The sequence below is a fragment of the Canis aureus genome, chromosome 3, assembly GCF_053574225.1.
Source record: "Canis aureus isolate CA01 chromosome 3, VMU_Caureus_v.1.0, whole genome shotgun sequence".
Lineage (NCBI taxonomy): Eukaryota > Metazoa > Chordata > Mammalia > Carnivora > Canidae > Canis > Canis aureus.
This window is the reverse complement of record NC_135613.1, coordinates 49,656,145-49,677,272: the sequence shown is the minus strand read 5'-3', so window position 1 is coordinate 49,677,272 and position 21,128 is coordinate 49,656,145. Positions and strand designations below refer to the sequence as shown.

The 21,128-nt window shown below is 52.1% G+C and overlaps 1 protein-coding gene and 1 long non-coding RNA gene across 3 annotated transcripts in view; one reads left to right on the top strand and one right to left on the bottom strand.

The window, feature by feature from the left end:
- The window catches only part of LRRC75A (leucine rich repeat containing 75A), a 45,226-nt gene that overhangs the window by 5,752 nt on the left and 18,346 nt on the right, over positions 1-21,128 (top strand). The window lies entirely within an intron of this gene.
- Positions 3,596-7,095, bottom strand: LOC144310847 (uncharacterized). Of its 2 annotated transcripts, none has more exons than XR_013376487.1 (3): positions 7,003-7,095; positions 5,206-6,301; positions 3,596-4,860 (listed from the first exon to the last, which is right to left on the bottom strand). It is a non-coding gene; the product is annotated as an uncharacterized LOC144310847 (long non-coding RNA). The 2 variants fall into 2 exon arrangements; XR_013376488.1 differs by having other exon boundaries at positions 6,949-7,089.

Below are 21,128 nucleotides of genomic sequence, written 5' to 3'. Positions count from 1 at the left end.
CACCTTGCTACCCCTCCTTGTGTGTGCTGGGCCCCACCCCCTTTCCCTGTGCGCTTTTCTCAGGCAGATGCCGCAGATCATGTACTAGACACAGTGGGTTTTCAAGAAATCCTTATCAAATGGATTTTAAACTTCTTCTCAAGCATACTTCCCCCAGACTGCTGCCCCTGGTACTCCTCTCAGGAGCCAGCCTGGTCTGGCTCAGACTGCTGGAGCGTTTCCACTCCAAGCATGGGGCCGGGTTATCCTTCCAGTAACCCGCAGAGTTGACACTGCCACTGCTCCCCATTCCCAGGGTGGGTGCCAGAGGCCGCTCTGCACCCCACAGTCCTCCTGCAGCCGAGAGCCACCTTGCAGAAGGGTCACCCAGGTGATCAGGGTCTTTCTCTGGCTTCCCCACCGAGGATGCTCAAGGGGCGAGGTCATCGTCTCAGGAGATCCCCACTTTAAGGAGGGGATCTGCCAGCCACCTGCCCCCTCTTTCCCTCCAAGAGCAGTGCTGCGGGTGACCGATAAGACTAATGACCCACACGGCCACACGCCCCATCCCCCAGCCCCGCTGGCGGTCCCATTCATTAGGAGAAACTGGGAGGGTGGGAGAGGAGCCCAGCTGTCCAAAATAGACGCAGTCACCGTATCGCGGGCTCACTGGCACTAGAGGAGCTGGCTGTCCTCCTGAGAACGGTGACCTTGGCACACGCGGAGCAGGCGTGGGGGGATGCAGCGGCTCGATGCCTGTTCCCCTCCCCACCCCGCCCACCGGCCCTGAGCAGTGCCCACGTGGCTCTCCGGGAGCATTTCCCAGCTTTTATTTTTTTTTTTTTAACTTTTATTACCTCCAACTCCTGGCTGCTACAGCCATATGGAGTTCTGCTGACGGCTGCTGCTCAAAGGGATGTGGCATTTTGATGTTTCTAACTTTATCTGAAGCAGCATAGATGCAGGAGTCCGGCTCAGGGTGGGGGGTGGGGGTGTCAGAGCTTGATGCCTGCAGAGGTGACCTCCCTCTGGGTCTGAGGTCCCAGCTGGCCTCCAGGCTGTCCCCTGTCCCCCACCCCACCCCCCTCTTTGTGCTCCTGTGTTTCCTCCTGTCCTCAGATGGGCTGGGAAGCAGACTCTGCCTCTTGTGAGTCTGCCTCCTTCTGCAGCACCCTCCAGGGCAGGGAGATAGCAGGGGGGCTGGTGGAGGTTGAGAAGGGGGGTACCCCATCTTGCACTCCAGGGCTTTGGGCCAGAGGGCCGGCAGTTGGAGGCACCTCTTGCATCTGCACGTTGCTTTCTAGTCCATAAAGCATTTTCCCGTGTTTGTTTTGCTCCTTGAATAGTCTTGGGAGATTGGCAGGAGATTGCTTACAGTAAAAAAAAAAAAAAAAAAGGCGGGGGGGTTTAATATTATGAAAGCATTGAGTAATCATTGTAGCAAAAGATGAAAAGGCGGATGAGCAAAAATAAGACAGCAAAGAATTAGTTTATGTCTTCCACAATCGTGTGCCTGGTCTTCCAGGCACTGTTCTAGGCTCTGGGGAGGCAGCAGGCCACCAGATAGGAGAAATAGCAGTCATTGGATTTCCCTACAGCTTGGAGGGATGGTGAGGACCCAAGAGGCCAGTGTCAGGGTGGGTGCTTGGCCTGGCCCAGACAAAGGGCTCTGTGGGGGCGGCCACCTTCGCGGGCAGTCAGGAGCCCTGGGTTCTGGTCTCAGTTCTGAGCCTGCCTTGCCCAGCCACTTCCCTTCTCAGCCTGGGATCCCCCATCTATGAAACGAAGGGGTGTTTGGTGGAGGTGGCCCTGAGGGCTTCCACCATCACTTGGTTTCCACCAGGCCTGTGGTTGCAGAGAGACCTGTTCATTGCCATCTGTGCTCACTGATTTCTCCCAGGCCCTGAACCAAATTCACACTCATGCCCTCAGGTCACTCCCTTGTCCCCAACCAGTGTGAGGAGAGCCGGGGACACAGGGAGAGGCTTCTGGAGGAAAATACCCACCCCGGGGCTCTGGGGTTAACCCCCATACACCCCACACACTGGCCACTGCAGAGGCCACCCTGTCACATGTCCTAGGTGACATATGCCCCCTCTGACAGAGGAGAGAGTCACACAGCTCCAGGGGCAGAGGCCAGAGCAGGGGACCTGGAGACCTTCACGTAGCTCCAGGCAGCAGCACACAAGCAAAGACCAGTGTTGATGCAGGCCTCTGTTGTCCTGTGTTGTCCTGTGAGCCCTGCACCCGGAAGTCAGGAAGGAGAACAGGCCCATCTCCAGGCTTGGCCAGGACCTGCTGGGACCTGCTGCCTCTCTGCTGCCCACAGAGACCTAGACTCCCAGGCCAGGCAGAGCCAGGGGCCTCCCCTGTCCTCAGGATAGGACCCCTGCCCAGCACCTTCTCCAAACCGGCCACGCCAGGGCTTGTGCTTTCACGCAGCAAACACTGTTGAGCACCCATGGGGTGGATGGTCCCAGGAAGAGGTGGGAAAAGTGGGGTCGGCCTCGGTGCTCATTTTTAGAGGAATCAGAGGAGCAGCTGGTACTGTGCATGGCGGTGAGTGAGTGGAGAGTCAGCTGTAGCTGGTCAGGGTCCTGCTCCGTCCTTGACTTGGGTACAGATGCAGAGAGGCTGGGCTGGGCAGAGAGCCAGAGGGGTGGCTGGAGGGGATGGCAGTGGGGGCATTCAGGAGTCCCAGCACCTCACCTCTCCACAGCTGCTCCCCCCATGGAGTCACCGCCCACAGCTACAGGCTGCCCAAGCCTGTGGTGGCTTGCAGGACACCTCTGTCCCACTGAGGGCTGCCAGGCAGGGGGTAGGACCCCAAGGGGAGATGGGAAGCCCTCCCCACTCAAGCAAGCCACCCACCTGCAGGGAGCCAGGACTCATAGCCTGGGAAAGCAGCAGCATGTGAGCCACCTGCCCCCCACCTGCCTCCACAGCCCCTGCTGTCCTTAATTCTGTCCCTGCGGTCACTGCCTCCTGGCGCTTTGGGCTCAGGCCCCACACAGAGAGGCAGGAGTGGGGCAGGCTTCCCTCCTGTGGTGCTGGGGGTGGAAGAGAGGCCAGGAGAGTCCACCCTGGACGTCAACCTGACTGGCCCAGCACGCTCTGTGCCACAGCCTGCTGGTCCCAGCACCCCTGGCAGGGCCCACCCCCACCATGCAGACCGTGGACAGGTTGGAGAAGAGGGGGGCAGGAGCCGCTGGTGCTGCCGGGGAGGGAAGGCTCTGTTGTGGTCAGCTGGGTGGCTGTTCAGGCCTCTGAGGTCCCAGGGGCATCCCAGCTGCGAGTAGAACATGTCTTTTTGATTTTCCCCCCTGGTGAATAGACTTGCGCTGCCCACCGTACTGTACCCATGGCTCAGATACAGGACCAGGACAGGCATCCCTCGGCGGAACGCCAGGCTGCTTCACGCAGCCCAGGACAGTCTGTCCTGACAGTGTCACCACCCGCTAACTGCTGACTCTATTCTCCTCCCCACCCTCAGACCCTGTTCAGGTGGGCCATCCTGTGGAGGGGGGATGGTCAGTCCTCCTTTGCACCTGCCAGGACCCAGGTGTTGAAGATCCAAAGTCTAGTGTCACGCAGTAAACTCAGTGTGACTCTGAGGCCTTTTCCAAGATCGGTTTAATTGTCTCTTCCTGAGGCGTCGTGATGGCCTTCCCGTGGGGCTGTCACTCGCTCCCTAGGTAGGTGAGAAAACAAGAGAAAGCAGAGGCTACAGAGGGAAGAAGCAAGGGAGGAGTTCTAGGCCCACCTGGTGCCAGGTGCTAGGCCAGGCCTCTCACCCTCTCATGGGCTACCTGACCATTTGGCCTATTGCGGTCCTGTTGGCTCACTCCTGGCTGTGGTCCTGAGTCCCTGCCACCGGAGAACAGGAAGGGCTGGGGTTTGAATGTCCTTAGAGATCCAAGGGGCTTGGATCCTTCCCCCTCCCTGAAGGAATTGGACGGAAAGACGGGCTCCTGTGGTTCTTTTCGGTGAGAAAGCCTGCTGGAGTCAGAACTGAGATGTTCTGTGCAATGCAGACAGGCCCAGAGGGGAGTCGTGGCCTGCACAGGGTCTTGGGTTGGCGTTGGTGGCTTTGGGTCCCATCCTCAGGGGCTCTGGGACTCTGTACACGGCAGGAGCCCTGGCTGTCCACACACAGTTGCATGAACTGGCAGGAGACAGGGAGGCCAGACCTCCAGAGAGGGGAAGACTGGGGAACACTGTTCCTCTGAGCACATCCTCTAAATGGCATTTTTTTCAACAGCTTGTTTTTTAAAGTCAAATGTGGAGACAGTGGTGGTTCAGACTATGATGAACTATATAATTTTGAGGCAGGACCATATCCTGAGCTCACTGCCCCCACGTTAGACCTTGGCCATGCTTCTGCTCCTAGCAGCCTCAGGAAACAAGGACTTTGTTGGTGTGGAGGCCATTCTGTGAATCCAAGTGACCCAAGGAAGCCTCATCACCTTGGTTTCTTTCAGGGAGATGCAGGGCATCTCCTTGCCCATACGGTTCCTTTGTGAGAGGTAGAGGAGACACCCCGTGATTGGCAGAGCCAGAGTCAGTCAAATCATGGTGAGTTCAGCCCCACCCGCACACCTTTGTGCAGTATACACCCTGTACAACTGTATTTGGCAGCCTTGGCGAAAGCGCACCAAAGTTCAGTCTTTATCAGCTGAGGCCACCCCTTTCCCACTCATCTCCGAACAGCCTTCCCAAATCACCTAAGGCAGGGAACGGGAGAATGTCAGCCAGTACGTGACTTCTGCCTCTGAGCCAGATGCTTGCCCTCTTCTTCGTAAATCAGGGAGTTAGAGCAGTTGGGCATCTTCTCTAAAGTACCTGCTCAACACTCTTGCCCTCAACAGAATAAAAAACATCCTAAAAAATTAAATTAAATTAGATTAAAATTAAAATTAAACAAAATATCATGAGGGGTCTGGAGTCAGACCCAGTGAGGAGCACCAGCGGACAAGCAGGGGCACCGCGGTGTCCTTCCTGGCTGGGTTCCCACGACTCTGGCCCCTCCTACGTCCTGGCGATCCAGGAATTCCCCTTCACTTTCCCAGACTGTTTCGATTCCTGCCTCTCTTAGTTCTAGGGGAAATAAGGTCTGGACGCTTCCCATCCCCTGTAAATACCCTCTACATCTCCCCTGGAAGTAATTCCATTCAATTTAGTTTTTCCGAAGATATGCCAGTCTCCTGAACTTCTTCTTATTCTCACCTGCAGACTTCTCTCCTCCACTTCCTCCTGGAGTTGTGGAGTTCTGTGGTGGAAACTCTTAGAATCCTTGCCCTTGGGGTTCCCAGACTGCTGGTGGCCCAGAGACCATCCCAAGTGTGGATGGGCTAAAGTTCTTGGATATGGAAAGTCAGACACCAAAAGGTTCCAAGGTACCTGTTCTAAGAATTCCCATCTCTCCAGAATTCCCCTGCTGGTAGGGAATACGTCGCACAGGGTGAGAAGAACAGAAATGTTTTTGGCATATGAGCATCTCGGAGAGAGGCTGATGGAAGAGCAAGGACCCCGAAGTGGGTGCTCTGGGGAAGCCCAGAGGGGCAGGGGCAGCTGGCTGGGCGCTCAGAGCAGGTGTGCAGCACAGCGTTCCCGGTGTCCTGCCTGGACCAGGCTCTGGAGGAAGGAGGGCCACCAAGGGAAATCCCATGGGCAGAATGAAGGGATGCCGGGCTGGAAGAAGAGGCCCACGGCCCTGGTGGAAAGCTCTGAGCTTTCTCTGGGCCTGTGGCTCTGGGCCTCTCACCTCCACCTCCACCTGCCCTTCTCATGGTCCCTGGAGGCTGTGGACAAACTCAGTGACCTCCCAGAAACCAGGCCAAGGCCCCCCTTCCTTTGCAGCCCCTAAGTCTCACGGATTCCTTTTTGCTCCTGCTGGCTGTGGCCCTGGTCCTTCCATCTTCAGGGAGGATGAGCCCCTGAGAAGCAGGACTTTAGGACAGGGACGGTTCCACCTGACTGGGGCCCCTGCTGCAGAGCCCTCAGAGAGCACGTCTGTGGCTCCCTTCCTGGGCCAGCTTCTGCCCTCCCCTCTGCCCGGAGAATGACATGTAGCTCCTTGGTGACAGGCCACTGAAGTCATTGATTCTGAATTGAAAGGTCTTGGGGGAATTGGCTGACTGAGAAGGTGCTGGTAGGGCCTCACGCTCAGCCCTGGACCCTGGGGGATCTCCTCTTCCTCTCTCTATACCACTTCCTGCTTGCAATTGGGAGCAAGCTGGATTCAGGCTGGATCCCTTCTCCAGCGTGACTCATCTCTGCTCACCCAGCTTCTTGGAGGCTTTGCCTGGGCCTTGGCTCTGACCTAGAGATTTAAAGTGGTAAAGATCATCAGTTTGTCGTGATGGTTACTTTCATGTGTCAGCTTGGCTAGGCCATGGTACCCAGTTTTGGTCAAGATGTCACTGCAAATGGATTTAGATGAAATTAACATTGAAATCACTAGGCTTGGAGTAAAGCAGATGACCCTCCAGAATGTGGGTGGGCCTGGTCCAATCAGCTGAAGGCCTTGAGAGACAGGGCCGGAAGGACTTCTGCCTCCAGCTGGCCTTCAGACTCTAGACTGTAACATCAGCTCTTTCCTTGGTCTTCAGTGTGCTGGCCTACCCTACAGACTTCAGATTGGCCAGATCCCCCAATCTCATGAGGCAATTCCTTCAGTCTCTCTCTCTCTGTCTCTCTCTCTCTCTCTCTCTCATGCCCTATTGGTTCTGCTTCTCTGGAGAGCCCTAATACCCTTGTCCTCTATGGGTTGGTGGCTGAGAGAAGGCATTAGAAACTTCTGGGGCCCTCCTGTCCCTGCTACTCGCTCACTGTTTGAGACAACCCTCCAATCTGGAGCTTCTCACTCCGAGAAACGGGCTGTTGCTATGAAGTCTGTCCTACTGGGAAAGCGGGATGTTAAGAGCCAGCAGGAGCATCTAAGTGACTCCTCTGCCTCTTTGTCATTACCTACAGTCCCTTGACAATGGACCAGAACTTTCAGCTAACGCAGACAAAATTTACCACCAAGAGGGCCAGATGCATTCCCCGGAAAGCATAAACAACTCATGCAGCCTGTTTCCCAAGCGGAGAGATCAGGAGGGCTCTGGGATTGATGACAAAGCGCTGAGAATTCTGGAATGTAGAAGCCAGGGCCCCTCGGGAACCCTCTGGCCCCAGGCTTCCTGCAGAATCCCAGCCCCACTGAGATGCTGTGTGAGAGCAGGAGGGAGGGGCTCGGAAACTAAGTTTGAGATTCAGTGCATAATACCACCCCCCTTCCAGAGAAGTCGTAAAGCTCAGACATAGGACAGGAGAGAGGAAATGGTTATTTGTTGAATTCCTTGTGTTCCAAATCTCCAGGGGCTGAGGCCCTCTTCTGCTCTCTCCTACTTTCTCTGCTCACTTTTCGGGAAGAATGAGCTGGTGCGACCCTCATTTGTAGGTGAGCTTGCTGCCCCGTGCAGGGGATGACTGGCCCAGAGCCACACAGTGACTGAAGATCTAACCCAGGACAGGAACCTGGGGTGTCTCCTGTCCTGCCCTGAGCAGAGTCTAGGTAGGATGAGACCTACCCTTCCCAGCACTGACTTTATATTTTTCTTTTTTTCTCTCTTTTTTTTTAAAGATTTTATTCATTCATTTGACAGAGAAAGAGCACAACCAGGGGGAGCAGCAGGCAGAGGGAGGGAGAAGCAGGCTTCCTGCTCCTGCAGTGCAGGGCTCGATTCCAGGACCCCAGGATCATGACCTGAGCTGAAGGCAGATGCTTAATCGACTAAGCCACCCACGCAGGCGCCCCTGACTTTATATTTTTCTAAAAAACAAACAAACAGTAGGGGCAGAGGGAGAGGGAGAGAGGGAAGCCGACTCCCTGCTGAGCCCAGGAGCTTGACCAGGGGCTCAGTCTCACTACTCCAGGGATCATGACTTGAGCCGAAACCATGAGTCGGGTGCTTAACCCACCGAGCCACCCAGGCGCCTCCAAGAAAAAGTATCTCCTTGATATTTATTTGTTGCTAGTGCTGTTTCTTGGATTTTAATTAAATTACACTTGGCAGTGGCCAGGCATCTGTTTCCAGGGGCCTGTTTCATGCAAACAATGTCATTTTGAAAGACTTCGAAATTAAAACACAAACAACACGCAACTGAAAGCTCCTAGCCAGGCGAAGGTGCCGCCCAGCCCTGCATCCTGATGGGGAGGGCAGATGCAGCCGGAGCACTGGTCAGGGTTAAGGAGGGCCAGCCTGCCAGGATGCTGGACTTCAAAACCCTGCAGGGGCCAGGCGACCTAGGAGGAGCAGGAGAGTCAGCAGCCACCCCTGGAGGGACAGCACCCTAAGACAGGAACCAGAAAACCCCACTCCTTGCCCCTTCCACTTAAGCCAGGCAGGCAAGTTGGGCAGGGAGCATGCATGTGCGTGCGTTCATGTGTGCACACGTTCACACACCACATATACCTACATACATCCATACTCCTACAACATATGCCACGTGCATATACACAGACCCCATGTGCATATACACATACCCCATGTGCATATACACGTACGTATACATACAAACACACATACAGATACTTGTAAATGTGCTTGGGTTTTCTCAATTACTACTTAATATATTGAAGTGTAAATTTTAAAGCCTACCGTTTCCCTAAGATTTTACGTGTAACTTACAAATACCATTATTCTCCTGAATAGATTTGACCTAAGGGTGTGGGGTTTATAACATCAGTAACTAAATTTCTTTAGCTATCTCATCCAGCTTTCTTAAGTTGGAGAAACAGCCTTCCTAAAAAGCAGGACTTTCCCAGCTTCCTAAACAGTTCTTAAAATTAAGCAGATGAAGCTTGTGAACAGGGCGTATAGTAAGTTCTCTTGAACGCTCTGTTTTATGTAGGCTCCATGCCCCACATGGGGCTCGAACTTGTGACCCTGAGATCAAAAGTCTGCACACTCCACCGACTGAGCCAGCCAGGCGCCTCAGAGATGGGGTTTTTTGTGTTTGGGTTGGTTTGTTTTTGAGTAGGCTCTATGCCCAAAGTGGGGCTTGAATTCAATATTCTTGGAGTCCAACATCAAGAGTCTCCGGCTGAGCCAGCCAGGCGCCCCATAAACATTTCAGAACTGTCCCAAACTCCACCAAGTCCTCTCTGAGCGTTCTGGAAATCGTAAGCCTGAAGTCCATTACCCAGTTAGCCACTGTAAGTCGGAATCGCAGGGCTAATCTGTCAGGGACTCTAATATACCTAATCCTCCTAAACATTACAGATGTGTCAAATACCAGATGCGGACATGCCTAAATTCATCTGCGCTTGATTTGCTTCAGTATCTCCTGGTTTAATTCAACCCTTTGTGGGTTAAGGACACTCTGTTGCCACGGAAACGGTTTTACTCTTGGGAGCACTGGAGCCCGGGGTCTGGTTGTTGGGGCCGAGGCCTTCCAAGTGCTAGCTGCAGGGAGAGTCTGAGTCCCCTTGTTCCCTCTTTGTCAGGAGCTCTCGCCCAGCCCAACCCCAAACCCTCCATCTTTCTTGGATTCTACCTATTGTTTCACACAATCTGTCTTCATAGAGTCCATCTATTGCTTCACAGATTCGGAGTTCTTTCCCCATTCTTCCTGTCCTGGAAGCCACACCTCTTACAGCTATTCTGGGCATCCTCTTGAATGGTCACACCCACTGTCACACCCTTGGCTCCTTGGCTTCTGGATTTCTCCTCCAAGGAAGTCATACTAGTGACCAGAATCACAGAGAGCCACAGGGAAGATTCCTCAGTGGTTACCTTCCCTCATAGTACAGAAATCTTGCCACTTGCATACTCCCAATGATTGTGAGCTCACCACCTCTGTTTATTATCATTATTATTATTATTATTAAGTATACATAACATGAAATTCACCATTTTAAAGGTACCTGACTGGTTCACTCGGTAGAACATGGGACTCAACTTTGGGATGGTGGGTTCAAGCCCCACATTGGGTATAGAAATTACTTAGAAATAAAATCTTTTAGGGGTACCTGGGTGGTTGAATGTCTGTCTGCCTTTGCTCAGGTCATGATCCCAGAGTCCTGGAATTGAGTGCCGCATCGGGCTCCCCACAGGGAGCCTGCTTCTCCCTATGCCTGTGTCTCTGCCTCTCTCTGTGTGTCTCTTGTGAATAAATAAAATCTTTGTATAAATAAATAAATAATTTTTAAATACTTTGAACAAATTCTTTTTTTTAAGATTTTATTTATTTATTAGAGAAAGAGAGAGAGAAAGAGAGAGAGAGGCAGAGACACAGGCAGAGGGAGAAGCAGGCTCCATGCAGGGAGCCTGATGTGGGACTCGGTCCAGGGTCCCCAGGATCACACCTTGGGCTGAAGGCGGCGCTAAGCCGCTGAGCCACCGGGGCTGCCCAATAATTTTTTTTTAAATCACCATTTGGGGGGCACCTGGGTGGCTCAGTCAGTTAAGCATCTGCCTTTGACTCAGGTCATGATCCCAGGGTCCTGGGATCTAGCCCAGCATCAGGCTCCCTGCTGAGCACGGAGCCTGCTTCTCCCTCTCCCTCTGCTCCCTCTGCTTGTGCATTCTCTGTCTCTCTCTCTCTCTCTCTGTCAAATAAAGAATAAATATATTTTTTTACACCATTGTTTTTAAATGTTCTTTTTCATATGGAGCGGGGAATCATCCAGGTGCATGGTATCCTACAGGAAGCACCTCTGCCCAGCCAGTCCCACCTCAGGGAGCAGACAACAAAGGAAAGTGTGTCGGGGATACACACACTCAGAGAGGGCCCAGGGAGGGTAGAAAGTTTCTGATGCCAGTGGTCCTGGGTTGCCCACAGCTGTGCTCCCGGATGGGCTGGAAGAGGGGAAGGGTCCTGATGCACGTGCCCTCCTTAGTACATCCCCTGGGGGAAAATGCTACCTGTGTCTGATCGGGGCTGCTGTCACCAAGGATCACCAACTTGGTGGCTTAGAACAGCAGAAATGTATTCTCTTCCAGTCCTGGAAGCCAGAAGTCCAGCACCAAGGTGTTGGCCGAGCTCCCTCCAGAGGCTTCTGGGGGTGATTCCATTGCTCGCATCTTCCAGACCCTGGCAGTTACGACTGCTTCACTCCAGTCCCTGCCTCCTCCTTCGTGTCCTTAGTGTCCTTCTTCTCTGTGCCTCTTAGAAGGATACCTATTGCTGGATTAAGGGCCCACCTGGAGAACCTGGGCTGCTCTCATCTTGAGACCCGTGACTTCGGCAAACAGACTTTTTCCAAGTGAGCTAGCATTCCCTGGGTGGCAGGGACAAGAACGCAGACGTGCCTTTTCAAGAAGCACTGATGAGTTGGCCTAGTGCATCCTCCATCTTTCTCACACTCGGTGTGGACGCCCACCCCAGGGGCCCCCTCCGTTCCCTGTGGCGCTTTTAAGACTCCTTCTGGCTTCCTTAGAGACTCTTGTCTTCCCTCAGCAAGCAGCTGCCTGGAGTCTGCACCAGCCCCCCATCCCTCCCATCCCCCCACCCCTGCTAGCTCTAGCTCAGAGACTTTCTGGCTCCCCTCCCTGGGGCTGCATTTCCCTAAGGGCACCTGATAGCTCCCTTCCCTCCCCTGGGAATCCCCTGGAAGGCCAGCCAGAGTGTCATGGGGGAGGGGATGTGGAGTACAGCCCACCAGCGAAGCCAGGATCCCCCAGATTGTGCCCACACCCTCCCTCAGGAGGAGCTGGCCTCTGATGTTCTAGAGCCGGGGGAGGAGGGGGGTTAAGAGAAGCTGGTTCTGCTTCCTGCTTGCCCTCTGGACTCTAATTATAATCTCCTTCTGGTGGACTGTGTTTGATTACAACCTCATTAAGTAGCTTTGCACATTCGGGCCCTGGTGATTGCAATATTGAAGCTGTCTACCTTTGCTGGTTAATATTCAGAGCTTGCAGCCTTCCTCCTTCCCTGCTCTGTCTGTCGTCGCAGACGCTGTGGAGTCGTGCCTGGGGGGGAGAGCCGGAGACAAGCTAATTTCCCGCGGGGCCTTCCTTCTGGGAATGGGTTTCCAACCTCAATTTAAAGGGAAGGGGGGTGGCCGTGGTTTAAAATAGTGCATGCCTGGCAGCCTCCTGGGTGGCTTCCCCCAGCCTTCCCCTAAAATACCTAAGAAGAGATGCCAAAAAAAGATGAAAAACGCTGAAAACAGAGACAGGTGGACAGTCTGGGAGGAAGCTCCTCGCGCTCTCAGCCAGACAGAGCTGCCCCCCCCCCTTCCCGTCGGGAATCTGAGGCCTCCCACAGGAAGGAGGGAGGCTCCTTTCTTCCTCAATCTGACCACCTCATTAATCAGGAAGTCAGGCCACTGCCCTTTTTCCACTGGAGCCAGTGATTTGGGGTAGAACGGGTGCTGCTTACAGGCTCCCCTCCACACACCCCTCCCCTGCGCTGTTTTCTGCGGCTTCCAGAGAAAGCTCGTCCCAGGAGCTGCCACCACCAGGCAGGGGTGGAGGGAGGTGGCCGCCGGAAGTACAGGTTGGCCGGTGGGCTGGGAAAGTCCTGGGAGGCACACACCACTGGATTTTCAGGGAGTCCCATCAGAGGCCCAGGCTGTGGGGATGGGTGAAGATGTCCCTTCCCAAGGTCAAAGTCACATTGGCGCAGTGTCCAAGGCCTGGCCCAGAGCTGGCTTCCTCAGCAAGCCAGAGCCTGAAGAGGTGGACTTGACTCTTCCCCAGGAAGCAGCCATGAGACAAGGTCAAGATGCTGGCTGCCAATTCCGATGCGTGGGCCTGGGTCTCCACCAACAAGGAGTTCCCAGACCCGAGCTGGGTGCCCTGCAACTCAACTCCAATCTGACACTGCCCACCTGGAGAGAGCATCAGATCCCACAGGTTAAAGGCTCAGTCCTGCAAGACAGCTCCCAACCCGCCACCTCCACTTAAGATGCCAATTGAAAGTACAGGTGGTCACCTGCACCGAGGTATAGATTGAGGTTCCCACAGTCCTCTCCAGGGGTTCAATTAACTTGCTAGTGCTGCTCATAGAGCTCAGGAAAACAGCTTTACTTACTAGACGACCTTTTGTTATAAAGGATATAACAGGAACAGCCACTTGGGAGGGATGCATAGGGCAGGGGATGGGGAGGGAGTTCCGGGCTGAGCAGGGCTGAGCGTGCCACTCTCCCATATGTCCTCCAGTTCCAAAACCCACAAGCTCTCCAAACCCCATATGAGGTTTTTTTGGAGGCTTCATTACGAAGTCATGATTGATTAAAACATTGGCCATTGGCGATTGCCTCAACCTCCAGCCCAGGGGCTGGTAGGCCTAAAAGTTCCAACCCTCTAACCACAGATTGTTCTCCTAGCAACCAGCCCCCTTCACTGGGTGATCCAGGGCCTTTCCAAAAAGTCACCTCATTAACATGACAAAAGACACTTCTGTCACTTTCATCACTTAGGAAATTTCCAGGGTTTTAAGAGCTCAGTGCCAGAAATGGGGACAAAGATCAAATATATGTTTCTTATTAGAAATCATAGTGTCACACTAGGCAGATGATAGACGTGGGTCTCACTAGGCTGTGCCTCCTTCAAGGGTGAGCAAGTGGGAGGGGAAAAAACCCTGGGTGTAGGATAAATAAATACTATGGAAGCTGAACTCTGACCTCCAAAAATGATCTACAGCAGGATCCCAGAAGAAAGGAACTTTGTGGGAAAAGAACAAAATGCCAGCAAAAGAGGCCAAGCCGAGATGGGAAAAAACAAGAGGGTGAAGTGAAGAGTGAGATTTTTTTTTTTTAATGTAGGGTTTCATTTGTTTGAGAGAGAGTGAGGTGCACAGGCAGAGGGAGAGGGAGAAGCAGACTGCTCGCTGAGCAGGGAGCCCAATGGGGGGGGCTCCATCTCAGGACCCCGGGGATCATGATCTGAGCCAAAGGCAGGAAGGCAGATGATTAACTGACTGAGCCACCCAGGTGCCCTGGAAAGCGAGACTAATGAGAAAAATAAGAATTGCAGGGAAGCAAAATGCTAGCCCAACTGGCAGTCCTTACTGGAGGCAGAGCCTGGTGCTACAGGACAGGACCCCAAGGACAGGGAAGGCAAACTAGAGACCCTCTGTGAGAATGTATTTTGGAAAGGGGTGCCCAGCTGGCTCCGTTGGGAGAGTGTGTGACTCTTGATCTTGGGGTTGTGGGTTTGAGCCCCACACTGGGTGTAGAGATTACTTAGAAATATAATCCTTAAAATATATAAATAAAAGATAAGATCAGAAGACACTGAGAGCCAATTTCGATCATGAAAAAGCTTCCTGTTTGTAGATGGGAAGATGGACACCAAGCACACAGTGGCAAATTTTAATAATCCAGTATGACAGGGGAAAAAAAGGCCAGATGCACATGCCCCCTTCTCCTATGCTGCCCCCTACCTCCAGAAGGTCTCAGTGTTTGCCTTCCTGGGTCCTTTCTTAAATTGTTGCAAAATACAGAGAACATAAAATGTACCACCTTAACCAGTTTTATGGGTCAGTATTTTTGGGTGCGTTCACATTGTTGTACGATCTGTCTCCAGGGCTCTTTTCATCTTGCAAAGCTGAAACTCTGTACCCATTACACACGAACTCCCCAGCCCTTGTCTCCCCCAGCCCTTGTCTCCCCCAGCCCCTGGCCACCATCATCCTACTTTCTGTCTCTGATTTTGATGGCTCTTGGAACCTCATGTAAGTAGGACTGTCCCTTTGTGACTGACTTATTTTACTTAGTATGATGTCCTCAGGGTTCATCCGTGCTGTGGCATATGTAGGCTTTCATTCTCTTTTGTGACTGAAGAATATTCCATTGTATGTGAAAACCACACTTTGTTTCTCCATTCGTCTGTGGGTGGACACTGGGTTCTTTCCACTTCTGGGCAGTTGTGACTAATGCTGCTGCTATGAACACAGGTGTGCAAATATAGGCTTGAGTCCCTGCTTTCAGTTCTTTGAGGCATATATGGTAATTCTATTTTTAATTTTTTGAGGAAGTGCCATACTGTTTTCCACAGTGACTACACCATTTTACATTCTCATTAGCAAGCACGAGGGTTCCAATTTCCTCCCATCTTTGCTAACACTTGGAATTTTCTGGTTGGCAAGGGGGTTGATCTAAGAACTGGAACAACCAGAGATATTTAAGTTGATTTGTATCAGGAATAGAAAGGCCTGGTCCTGAGTGGCTGGCAGCATGGAGATGTGACACTGAGGGACAGTTGGGGTCATGGGAGGGATACTGGGAAGAGATATTTGGAGTTCTGAGGGGTATCACGATGGGATACCCCTTTGGTGACTTTGAGAGATTGTTATAAAGACATCAACCGCTTTTCAGGTCCCCCTGTATGTTGAACCGATGTTCCCAGGTAAGAGTGTGCTGGGGCTGTCCAGGAGAGGCAGCTAAAGGTTTTGGCAAAACCATCCTGTGGGGGGATGCTTGGGTGGCTCAGTGGTTGAGTGTCTACCTTTGGCTCAGGTTGTGATCCTGGAGTCCCAGGATTGAGACCTGCATCGGACTTCTGCATGGAGCCTGTTTCTCCCTCTGCCTGTGTCTCTGTCTCTCTCTGTGTGTCTCTCATGAATAAATAAATAAAATCTTAAAAATCCATCCTGTGGACATTGACCAGAAAAAGCACCTAAGACAAACATCAGGTGGCCTCAGAGTCATCCGTGGCTCTGAATCCCAAGGGTGGCCAAGTGATGAGTAGCAGCTGTGATATTTTGAAGGGAATTTTTATCTAGCCAGGTTGTCTACAGGTGTGATTTCAATATTTAAAAATTTCCAGATAGGCTAGAGTTCAGAAAACGAACCACCCATGTATTCCTTTGGAGGGGAAAACTTATGTTGGATAATGTTCTCCAGCAGTGCAAGAACGGGTGTGCGTCCAGTCACGGGAAAGGACTGAGGAATGGTAGCTAACATGCCAGTTCGGTCCCAAAATCTGTGTCCAAACCTGAATGCAAAATGCCAAATCTTGTGGTCAATAAAGTAGTTTTAATGTTAAAAAAAAAAAAAGTAAAAGCAGAAATTAGATTTCCACCAAAGACCAAGCAGGGGATGGAGCTGGCAGGCTGCCACACATCAAAATTCCCAGTGACCCTCCATCCCAGAGCCGAGTTTTCCAGAGCCATTCCTCACTAGGTGGAAAGTCTAGAGCCAATCCCTTGGAATGAATGTCGCTCCTCCTCCCAGACACCAGCCATGGACTTGTGGGGAGCTTCCTTCTCCTGGACCCTTCAGACCAACCCTCAAAGCTGCACCCATACAGAGACCCCTCACCAAGGAGTCAGGGTGATGCGAGCAAGAAGGAGAGCTTGCTATATAGAGAGTAGAAGTTTTCCCTAGGACCCAAAGGGAAGGCCTTGGGCAGATAAACCCTTCCCAGAGGCTCCCCAACCCTCAGGGCAGCAGCCCCTTTCTCCCAGAGCACTCCCTTATTCTGACCCTGAAGTTCTTGAATTTCTTTTGGTACCTGGATTCCTTTATATTCTCTGTTTTTAAAACTGAGGGGATGGGCACCTGGGTGGCTCAGTGATTGAGCATCTGCCTTGGGCTCAAGTCCTGGGATCGAGTCCCACATCGGGCTCCCCACAGGGAGCCTGCTTCTCCCTCTGCCTGTGTCTCTGCCTCTCTCTGTGTGTCTCTCATGAATAAATAAATAAAATCTTAACAACAACAACAACAAAAATCCAGTCCCTTAGCGAGGTTCGTGTTTGTAATAGTTTTGTCGTCTACCGTCACAGCGCTGTGTATTAGATCTCCTGGACTTATCTACTAGTTACTAGTATGTACCCTCAAACTTCATCTCCCATGCACCCACCCCCAACCCCTGGTTACCACCATTCTACTCTGGGTTTTCCCAGTTTGGTTCTTTCTAGATTCTGCGTATAAGTGAGATCATACGGTATTTGTCTTTCTCTGCCTGACTTATCTCACTTAGGATCACGTAGCATCTCACTCAAAGTCCATCCATGTTGTGGCAAATGGCAGGATTTCCTTTTTTTCTCACAGCTGAATAGTATTCCATTGTGTGTATAAATTTATACACCACATCTTCTTTATCCATTCATCCATCAACAGACACTTAGGTTGCTTCCACCTCTGGGCTATTGTGAATAATGCTGCAGTGAACATAGGAGTGCATGTAGCTCTCCGGGGGGCTATTTTCATTTCCTTCGGATATATATCCAGAAGTGGGATTGCTGGGTTGTACGGATTACTATTTTTAATGTTTTCTTTTAAAGATTACTTACTTATTCATGAGAGACAGAAAGAAAGAGAGAGAGAGACATAGGCAGAGGGAGAAGCAGGCTCCCTGCAGGGAGCCCCATACAGGACTTGATCCCAGGACCCCAGCACCACAACCTGAGCCAAAGGCAGATGCTGAACCACTGAGCCACCCAGGCGTCCCTCTATTTTTAATGTTTTGAGAAAACTTTGCGTTCTTTAAAATTATTGAGGACCTCAAAGAGAGATTTCCTTTATGTGGGTTATATCTAGTGGATGCTAGTTACTATATTAGAAAATGAAACAAAAGGGCAGCCCCGGTGGCTCAGCAGTTTAGCACCGCCTTTGGCCGGGGGTGTGATCCTGGAGACCAGGGATCGAGTCCCACGTTGGGTTCCCTGCATGGAGCCTGCTTCTCCCTCTGCCTGTGTCTCTGCCTCTCTCTCTCTCTCTCTGTCTGTCATGAATAAATAAATAAATAAATAAATAAATAAATCTTAAAAAAAAAAAAGATTCAATCAGAAAATGAAACAAAGGTATTTTAAAGATTTATTTATTTGTTTGTTTGTTTATTTATTTATTTTAAAGATTCATATATTCATTTTGGGGCACCTGACTGGCTCAGCTGGTAGAGCATGCAAGTCTTGATCTCAGGGTCGTGAGTTCAAGCCCCGGGTTGGGTGTAGAGCTCACTTAAAAAAGAAAGAAAAGATTTATTTATTCATTCTTTTAAAATTAATAACCTCACATGTGAAAGAAATAAACTTTTACAAAAATAACTATGTTTTCCAAAAGAAAAGCATGTTAGTGAGGAGTGTGACACCATTTCACAGTTTTGTGAATCTCTTTAATGTGTGGCTTTAATAGAAGACCACTGGATTCTCGTACCTGCTGCGTCTGCATTGGGTCTCTGGCAGTGGCTTGTTTTGGTTGAAGTCTGCAAAGAAAGTCTAGGTTGCGCTGACAGGTCATTGGAAAAGGTGACCTCACAGAGCCCCTGAAAGGGACTGTAGACTACACTTTGAGAAATGCTGATTTAATGCTGTCTATGTGGGTCTCTGCTTACTTTTTAGAAAGCCACACCCCTAACCTCAGGCCTCATATCTTCCCAGAATGAGTCCTTAAACATGGTTCTTCGTGCTCAGGTAACATGGGGACCACACTTAGGCGAGGCGAACTGTGCTGGCCATTGGACTCCTTGGGATCCCGGTGACACTCTCCAAGCAAAGTTGCCTAGGGCAGTGACCCAGGCACAGATGCAGCTGTTCCCAGGTATTTGATGAGGAGCCCTATATGCACAGTTCCTGGTGCTCTTTAGATCATAAAGAGGGAGCTGTTTCCTTACTGCCTGGTACTTTGCAAGGCAGACCAGCCCCTCCAAGGCCAAATCTGTGCCCGAGGTGGGCCTGGAGGTGGCCTGGAGGAATTCTGTGCGGCTGTGAGTCTGCTCCCTGTGCATGCAGCGGGCACTGCTCACCTGCCCGCCCCCCCCCCCCCCGCCATTTTTGTCCCTTCTTGAGAGCCAGGGCAGAGCCTAGCATTGGAGGCCCCTGTCAGGCAGCATCAGTGGGCCATTTGGGGGCAAAGTTGTGACAACAGATTAATAGATTATTCTTGGGGGAACACCTGGGTGGCTCAGTAGTTGAGCATCTGCCTTTGGCTCAGATTGGGATCCTGGGATCCTGGAATCGAGTCCCACATCGGGCTCCCTTTAAGGAGCTTGCTTCTCCCTGTGCCTGTGTCTCTGCCTCTCTCTCTCTCTCTCTCTCTCTCTCTGAGTCTCTCATGAATAAATAAAATCTTAAAAAAAAAAATGGCCTTGGGGAGAGGGCTGGGGAGGACACCTAGGAGGGCAGCAGTGCCCCAGGTCCTCGGGACACGTGATATAGCCTAAAGCAGCACAAGCATTCTTGGGCCTAGGTGGGGTCAAAGCAAAGAAATTATAGCAATAAAATGTGCAATAACCTCTGTCCGGCTGGTTTTCCCTGTTCCTCCTTCTCATAATTCACAGCCCTGGGACCTTCAGAAACCCCACCCCAGCTGGAATTCACAGGGTGGGCGGTGGCATGACTCACAGTTACCCAAAGCACAGTGAGCAGGGCCACATCTGCCTTCCTGGGGGGACCCACCTCCCCATCCCCTTCTTTCCATCTCCCCGCTTGCCCCCTCCCAAGCAGCAGCTGAATGAACCCAGACAACAGCAGCCCAGAGAGTTGGAGCCACTGTCAGCAGGCAGGGCGCCCAGGGTGACCTCGAGGGCACAGGGATGTAGAACCCAGGCTACGGGAAGAACATTTTGCATCTTTCCAGACCTGCCCCCAGCTTCTGGGGTTAATAAGGGTCATCCTGGTCCTTCCCAGATGGAATGGCCTCTCCTGGCCTGGATAGGAAGGGAAGGGGAAGACAGGGCAGGGCTGGTAGGGGTGCAAGAGCCCAAGCAATCAGGGACGCCTGGGTGGCTCAGTGGTTGAGCATCTGCCTTCGGCTCAGGGGGTAATCCCAGGGTCCTGGGATTGAGTTCTGCATGGGGCTCCCCTAAGGGAGCCTGCTTCTCCTTCTGCCTGTGTCTCTATCTCTTTTGGGTCTCTCATGAATAAATAAATAAAATCTTTAAAAAAAGAGCCCAAGCAGTCAGGCAGTCCAGTTTTCAAACTTTGCTTGGGCCACAGAACTACTTTTGGGGATCATCCTGGTTTGCTGTGGGTGGCCAGCAGAATTGTCCTGTCGAGAGCTGGACCGCCTGAAGCATTGCTGAGTTTTCTGGCCTCTCACTTGTTTGCCATCAGCCCCAAGATCTCGAGGAAACACGGTTTGGTAACTACCAGTGAGGCTCATGGGCCCATTTAACAGATAGGGAAGCCGATCCCAAGAGGGAAGATGTCTCTTGCCCACCTACTGTGTGTCGGGGGTTGGGTAGAACTGGGATCTGGTGCTTTCTGCAGGAGACCAGCAAGTATATGTCATGGGAAGGGGTACACGCTGAGCAGGGGCTGGTGTTGGGGCCACAGCTCGCAGAGGGGCAGGCCAGCCTGCGGCACGGACAGAAAAGGAAGGATAAATCTGTCCTCTCTCCTTCTCCCGTGGCCATAAGTCCAACTTCTGACCATGGCAGTAACCACCTCTCCACTTCCACCTGTGGACCCTGCCCTGTCCTTCCCTCCCTGCGCCAGGAAAGGGGGGTCTCGGCCCTGTGACACCTGGGCCTTCGAAGACCCTAGAATAGAGGCCCTTTGACTTCTCCCTTTCCTAGGTTCCCAGCCTCCTCCTGCTACAGGGAGGGTGGGCCGCATTTTTGCACATTCCTGAGAAACAGTTTGTGTTCCGAGATCCCATGCATCCAGGCCCTGGTGACCATGAGGCCTAAATCCCGGGTTTTCCAGAAACAGAGGTCATGGCTTTTGTCACATTCTCAAATGGGCCTGTGGTCCAAAAAGAAGTCATCACCCCTGCATCAGGAGGGGAGGGGTCTTGCAGAGGAGAAGTAGGGATGGAAGGATGGGGGGGTTGGGGAGAGCTGTGTCAGGGATATTCTCCCCTGCTGGAGCCTTTACATGTTACCTGGTTTTATTTCTCTCTCCTACTTGTGATGGAAGGTCCCTGGCTCCATTTTACAGATAAGGAAACTGAGACTCAGTGACATGAGGTAGCTTGCCCCAGATACAGCCCTGAGGGATGGATCAAGCCGGGGCAGGGACAGAGGCCCAAGGTGGTGTTGTATTTGGTTCTACAGCGGCCTTCAGCTCTGGAACCTGGCAAAGCCGGCACTTTAGAAGCCTCCCTTGTGAGCATCCGCACCAGACCCCCGAGCCTCCGCATCTAGGTCCCCAGGAAATTATTTCAGTGGCCAGAGACCCTGACGCAGGGCTTCTCCCCTCTGAGGGTCATTCTTGGGCCCTCCTGTCCATTCCTCTCTAACGAGGAGGGAGCAAAGTGCCCCTACAGT